This window comes from Loxodonta africana, chromosome 7 (assembly GCF_030014295.1).
Source record: "Loxodonta africana isolate mLoxAfr1 chromosome 7, mLoxAfr1.hap2, whole genome shotgun sequence".
Lineage (NCBI taxonomy): Eukaryota > Metazoa > Chordata > Mammalia > Proboscidea > Elephantidae > Loxodonta > Loxodonta africana.
Genome location: NC_087348.1, coordinates 46,685,584 through 46,693,045, shown reverse-complemented (window position 1 = coordinate 46,693,045; position 7,462 = coordinate 46,685,584).

Here is a 7,462-nt window from a genome sequence, read left to right as displayed (position 1 = left end):
TGCTCACTTGTCTATGTCAAAAATTTGGAAGATAGCTTCCTGGCCAACCAATTGGAAGAGATCCATATTTGTGCCCATTCCAAGGAAAGATGATCCAACCGAATGTAGAAATTATCGAACAATATCATTAATATCACACACAAGTAAAATTTTCTGAAGATCCTTCAAAAACAGCTGCAGCAGTACATCAATAAGGAACTGCCAGAAGTTCAAGCTGGATTCAGAAGAGGATGTGAAACGAGGGATATCACTGCTGATGTCATATGGATCCTGGCTGAAAGCAGAGAATAACAGAAAGATGTATACCTGTGTTTTATTGACTATGCAAAGACATTTGACTGTGTGGATCATAACAAATCATGGATAATACCATTGCAAAGAATGGGAATTCCAGAAGACATAATTGTACTTATGAGGAACCTGTACATAGACCAAGAGGCAGTTAATCAAACAGAACAAGGGGATATTTTGTGGTTTAAAGTCAGGAAAGGTGTGCGTCAGGGTTGTATCCTTTCACCATACCTATTCAATCTGTTTGCTGAGCAAATACTCCAAGAAGCTGGACTATATGAAGGAGATTGTGGCATCAGGGTTGGAAGAAGAATCATTAACAACCTTTGATATGCAGATGACACAACCTTGCTTGGTGAAAGTGAAGAGGACTTGAAGCACTTACTGATGAAGATCAAAGACCACAGCCTTCAGTATGGATTGCACCTCAACATAAAGAAAACAAAAATCCTCACAACTGGACAAATAAGCAACATTACAGTAAACAGAGAAAGAATAACGTTGTCAGGGATTTCATTTTCCTCATGATATAATCAGCATCCACGGAAGCAGCAGTCAAGAAATCAGATGACGTATTGTGTTGGGCAAATCTGGTGCAAAAGACCTCTTTAAAGTGTTGAAAAACAAGGATGTCACTTTGAGGAGGAAGGTGTGCCTGACCGAAGCCATGGTATTTTCCATAGTCTCATATGCATGGGAAAGCTGGACAATGAGTAAGGAAGACTGAAGAATTGATACATTTGAATTATGGTGTTGGCTAAGAATATTGAGTATACCATGGACTGCCAGAAGAACAAACAAATCTGTCTTGGATGAAGTACAACCAGAATACTTCTTATAAGCAAAGATGGCGATATTTCATCTCAGGTAATTTGGACACATTTTCAGAAGGGACCACTCTGTGGAAAAGGACATCATGCTTGGGAAAGTGGAGGGACATCGAACAAGAGATGTGTCAACGAGATGGATTGACATAGTGGCTGCGACAATGGGCTTAAGCGTAGCAAGGATTGTGAGGAGGGTGCAGGACCGGGCGGTGTTTTGTTCTGTTATACATAAGGTTGCTATGAGTTGAAACTGACTCAATGGAACCTAACAAGCTGGATCCTCCATTTTTTCCTATTCCTTCCATTCAGCCAAGAGGGCAGTACTAACTCTGGGTCATGGTACTTGACACTCCCGTAAACAGTAGGGCTTAAAAATCCGTGGCCCATCTCAGCCACCAGGACACCAGTTTTAGGAAGAAGAAATCCTTATTTATATGGTTTCCCAATCTTAGCACTGTTTATATTTTGCACCAGATAGTTCTTCATCGTAGAGGGCTGTCTTGTGTATTGCAGGATGTATTAGCAGCATCCCTGGCCTCTCCCACTAGATTCCAGTAGCATCCCCCAGTCATGACATTTAAACATGTCTCCAGACAATGCCAAACATCCCTCAGTTGAGAACCACTTCCTTATGATATAATCACTGTGCTTGCAATGAGTTCCACCATCACATGGGCCAAAGAAAATCTCAAGAATCTTAAAGGTTAAAGCTCTTATATCACTCTTTGAGAATGAAATGATTAGTGAATACTTGAGTGACATGATTTGCTCATTCATTCAACAAATAAGTTTTCTTTATGGACTATGCACCAGGGGCTATGGAAGTCTTGAGGGAGACGGGGGTGAATGGGAAAATGACTGCACACCTCTAGGGCTTGACAAGTCCCACAGGGAATGGGAGAAGAGAGAGAAGTCAGAAAAGATAAAGTCACAGTCAGAGAGGTAGGTGGAAAACCAGGAGAGTGAACTGCCACAGAAGTGAGCTTAGGAAGTGAGGGGCTGAGAGCACAGACTTTGTAGTCAGATGCACCTTGTCTGAATCCTGGCTTAATATTTTTGTTGTTAGGTGCCACTGAGTTGATTCCAACTCACAGCAGCCCTGTAGGACAGAGTAGAACTGCCCCATCAGGTACTGAAGGCTATAATCTTTACAGGAACAGATCGTACTGTCTTTCTCTCGTGGAGCTGCTGGGTGGTTTTGAACTACTAATCTTTCAGTTAGCACCTGGGGGCTTAACCATAGGGCTCCTATATAAAAAAAAAAAATTTTTTTTTTTTAATTTAACTTGGGCAAATTACTTTCTTACCCTCAGTTTTCTCAACTATAGACTGGAGATAATAACAATACTCACTTCATGATTGCTTTGAAGACTAAGTAAGATAGTGCAGGTAAAGCTCTTAGCATAGTGTCTGGGACCTGGTAAACAATCAATAAACCTTTCAGAAGCTTCTCTAGTCATTTTCCAGTTTATGCTATTTTATAGTTAGGAACAAGGTTGTGTTCCAGGCAAACAGAGTATATCACTTGCCTCCAAAGATAGAGGTTAGTCATTGGGGCAGTTACTTAGCTTCAGCCATCTGGTTTTCCCTTATTTATGGCTTGTTGGTTTTGTCTGTGCTTGGTTTTAAGTGTTGTGTGAATATCACCGACTGTTATTTCCTATAAGCACAAAAGAAGTGAGAGTGTTGAATGTGCTAGTTAAAAGGAGATGTTCGCTCATAATGGAAATGAAAGTAGAGGTCATTTTTTAAAATTGAAAGTGTGCAGAATGCTGTATGTGCATTTGAAGTGAAGCATTGGACAGTGGTTATAATTGCACATGGACAGTGCTTAGAAAGTAGCTTGGGGTGAAGTGAGTGCTTAATAAATTTCTATTCTTGTTATCATACTATTATTATTACTTCAGAGAACAAATTGGGAATCATATTGTATGTGAAAACTATTGAGCTTTTATAGCAGATACCGGCCTGAGGCAAGGAAAAGTGAAGAACAAATTGGAAAAACTCAAATGTGGCTGGAGCTTGGTATCAACCCCAGGTGCCTCACGCACGTCCAGGAGAAGGCTGGGGAGTGGAGAATGCAAAGATTAAGCTTGTAAAAAGCGCTGCTGGGAGATGTGTGTTGTGTTCCATGAGTTTAGAGCCCATTTGAATCTGTTCATCATTAAGATGACTCTGGGGTTATTGGGATACGGGTCTCATTGGTCCCTGAGGCACTTATGGAGACCATCGGGGGGAGGGAATGTCACCTGCCTCAACAGATTTCCAAACTGATCTTTTTTAAGGAAGAAGGTCCAGGAGAGGAATGTTTATCAGCAGCAAGGAGAAACAAACTTCGGAGCAAAAGTTAACACTTCTCCTTGGTGGATATGTGAGCCAGGACTACAAACAAACATTTTTTGTCGCCTTAGATTTACAAATACAGCATCAACAGCCATCCACATTTATTGAGCATGTAATATGCACCAGACAGTGTTGTAAGCCTACTGCATGGGTTTGTAGCAAAACTCTGTGCTAGGTACTATTATGTTTCCATTCTACAGATATGGAAGCTGCCTTAGGCTGGGTCCTCTAGAGAAGCAAAACCAGTAAAGTGTATAAATATTTATAGAGAGATTCATATCAAGGAAGTGGCTCATGTCCCAAGTCTGTGTATCAGGATAGACGTTTCTCTCAATTCACGTAGCTGCAGGGGCTGACGAACACAAGGTTGGCAGGTTGGAGAGCAAGGCTCCCATTCTGAGGCAGTGAAGATCAAAGAATTCCAAGATGTGCAGATAAGCCGATAGCTCAAGTCCCAACAGCTGGAGGTCAGAGGAACAGGAGGCAGTGCAGGATCCAGAGTAAGCAAAAAAGCCAGAACGTCTGCTTATGTTTGGATGCAGGCCACACCCCCAAGGAAACTCCCTTTCAACTTATTGGCTACTCACAGCAGATTTAATCACGGGATATAAACGCTGAGAGTCAAGGCCCAGGCAAGTTGACACACAATCTTAACCATCCCATAAGCCAAGGCACAACTTGCCTAAGGGACTCAGCTAGTCACCTGTGGAAGCAAGATTTGAACCAGGGAGCCTGGCCCTGGGACCCATGCTTCTAACTACTGAACTTACAAAGGCCTTTTAACATCTGACCTATTTTTAGGTATAAGAGCTTCTGTATTATAGACAAGTATTACTATGAGGAGAGCATGGCCATTGGTGCCAAGAATTATGACCAAGGAAAAGCTGTTTGATTTAGCAATAAGCACATTATTGACCCTTGAGTGAGCAGTTTCTGTAAAACTCTGGGATGGCAGCCAGACTGTGAGAGTTTAAGGGAGTTGAGGGAGGTGAGAGAAGGGACGCCTCAGATGTATATATCACTTCCAGGAGTTTGGCAGTAACAGGCAAGACAGAAATAGAATTATAACTACAAGGAGCAGCTGGCCATGTGGAGGTTTGGTTTTTCTTATCAAAGTGGCAGATGTCGGAGAGGAAAAAGTGCTGGTGGAGAGGAAGAGGCTGAAGATGATGAAAAGGAAGGAAAGATGTTTCAAGCAAACATCTGGGAAGAGATGGTTCTCAGGGCACCTGTGGAGGGGATTGATGTCCTGACGAAATTGGGGGAGATGTTTTGGGCTTTACTAGTTTATGATCAATTGATAAATCAAAGGTTGGATTTTCAATAATCTGGGACCCATTCTGTCCTGAAGGCCCACATTCCCTGGCGTAAATGGACCATAATCTGATTGTTAAGAGAGCTGGTTTTGAGTCCTAGTGCTACTATTAAATAGCTGTGTGATCTTGGGCAAAATACATCATTTTGTGTCTCTGAGCCTCAGGTTTCTCATCTGTAAAGTGGCAGACTTGAATTAAAGGAGCTGGGGCCCTTTGGACTTGCTACACTATTGACTACTAATGTTAATAGAAGGATGTTCTTGCCGTTTTAAGTGAAAGATTAACATGCTTTGCTGAGCTTTTGTCTTAGAGTGGGAGAGATGTGCTGGAGAGAGACGTGATTCGACCAGAATTGTAACAGAGTTTGTGCTATATTTATATATGTGTATAATGTTCATTAAAACACACCAATTTATTACCTGGATTCTAAGGGCATCTTTCTAAACCCTACAAAAACCTTATGACCTTTATTAGCTATATACATATCTGAGCCTCAAGAACATCACACAATATTTCTAGCTTGTTGCTGTAGAATGATGCATTGTCTTTCTTAACACATAAACCCACCCACTATTAGTGGGATTGCTGATATTTCTAAGAGCCCACTTTTCTGGAAAGAGGACCAGATAGTATGATTGTGTTGCCAACCCTCAGTTGCTAAAAGTATTTGATGAGTAGAATTTTCTTTAACCACGAACACTGTACAATTCAACTCAGCAAATGCTCAGAGTGTCTACTGTGTGTAAAACACCCAACAGGAAAGTGGGGACTATAGATATCAGTTTTGCTGATCAAGGTCTACAACCGCAATAAAAACACAAAACAGGAAACCATGAAAAATATTTGACTATTTGGCGTGCAGCCATTTGGAACACAAGGGGTGCAGCCCATCAGCTGGAGAGGTGCGTGTGTGTGCGCTTGCTCTCACGTGTGCTCACATGCATGTGATCAGTCTGGAATAATCGATCTTAAGGTAGGCACCCACAGGAGAAACCTGCAGAAGTTATGCTTTTATCCTGTTATGTATATGTTATTGCTCAAGAACACTTAGACCTGATGGTCCAGCGGCTCAGACAACACACACCCATGCACACACACCTCCTCCTATATTTCTCTGGTGTACACCAGTTGTCCTAAGCCAGCCATTTGATTCAAGATGCAGGTAGTCCTGTATGGCAGCAATTCTCAAAGTGTGGTCCAGGGACCCCTAGGGTTGCCTCTTGTTGTTAGTTACCATCGTATCATCTCCGACTCATGGCGACCCCATGTACAACAGAATGAAACATTGCCTGGTCCCGTGCCATCTTCACAATTGCTGGTATGCTGTAGTCCCTTGTTTCCACTGTGCATTTTGTTGCCTTCCACTGTATATTTTGAGCCTCCCATTGTTTAGCACTATATCTGATAATATTCTGTTGTGATCCATAGGGTTTTTCTTGATCAATTATTGGAAGTAGATCATCAGGCCTTTCTTCCTAGCCTGTCTTAGTCTGGAAGCTCTGCTGAAACCTGTCCGCCATGGGTAACCCTGTTAGTATTTGCTGTGTCAGTAGCATAGCTTCCAGCATCTTAGCAACATGTAAGCCATCGCAGTGTGACAGACTAACAAACAGGTAGACAAACTGACAGCCTGTAGGGCCTGTGAAGTCACACAGGGCCCTGTGCTCAGAGGGCCTTATGCTTGGTCTAATGCTCTGCTGTCACCTACCTAACATTCTTAATAGCTTTTGAACAAGGGTCTCTGTATTTTCACTTTGCACTGGGCCCTGCAAAATACGTAGCCAATCTTGCACCCCTCAGGGGGGTCCATGAGCTCAAAATGATTTTTATAATAATAATAATACATTATTTGCCTTTTCTACTGTCATTCTCATACAAATACATAATGTAGTTTTCCAGAACTACATGACATGGATATTGCAACAGATTGAATGCAGAAGCAGATATGAGAATCCAGCTAATTTCTTATAAGTCAGACATTAAAGAGATTTGCAGAAATGAAAAAAAAAAATGCTACTCTTCTCATTAAATATGTTTTGCTTTTTGAAAATACAGCTATTTTTCATTAAAATACTTTAAAAAAACTTTTCTTGTGCTTTAGGTGAAAGTTCACAGTACAAATTAGTTTCTTATTCAGAAAATTTACACACAAATTGTTTTGTGACATTGGTTGCAATCCCCACATGTGTCAGTACTCTCCCCCTTTCCCTTTCCACCCTGGGTTCTCCGTGTCCATTCATGCAGTTTTCCTGTCCCTTCCTGACTTCTTGTTTTCGCTTTTGGGCAAGTGTTGCCCATTTGGTCTCCAATACACATTCCTCACACGTGTTTTTGTTTGTTGGGACCTGTCTAATCTTTGACTGGAAAGTGGACTTCAGGAGTGGTTTCAGTTCCGAGTTAGCAGGGAATCCAGAGGCCATGGTCTCAGGGGTTCCTCCAGTCTCTGTCAGACCAGTAAGCCTGGTCTTTTTTTGTGAATGTGAATTTTGTTCTACATTTTTCTCCTGCTGTGTCCAATATCCTTTATTGTGATCCCTGTCAGAGTGTTCGGTGGTGGTAGCCGGGCATCATCTAGTTCTTCTGGACTCAGGCTGTTGGAGGCTGTGGTTTATGTGGTCCATTAATCCTTTGGACTAACATTTTCCTTATGTCCTTGCTTTTCTTCATTCTCCTTTGCTCAGGACA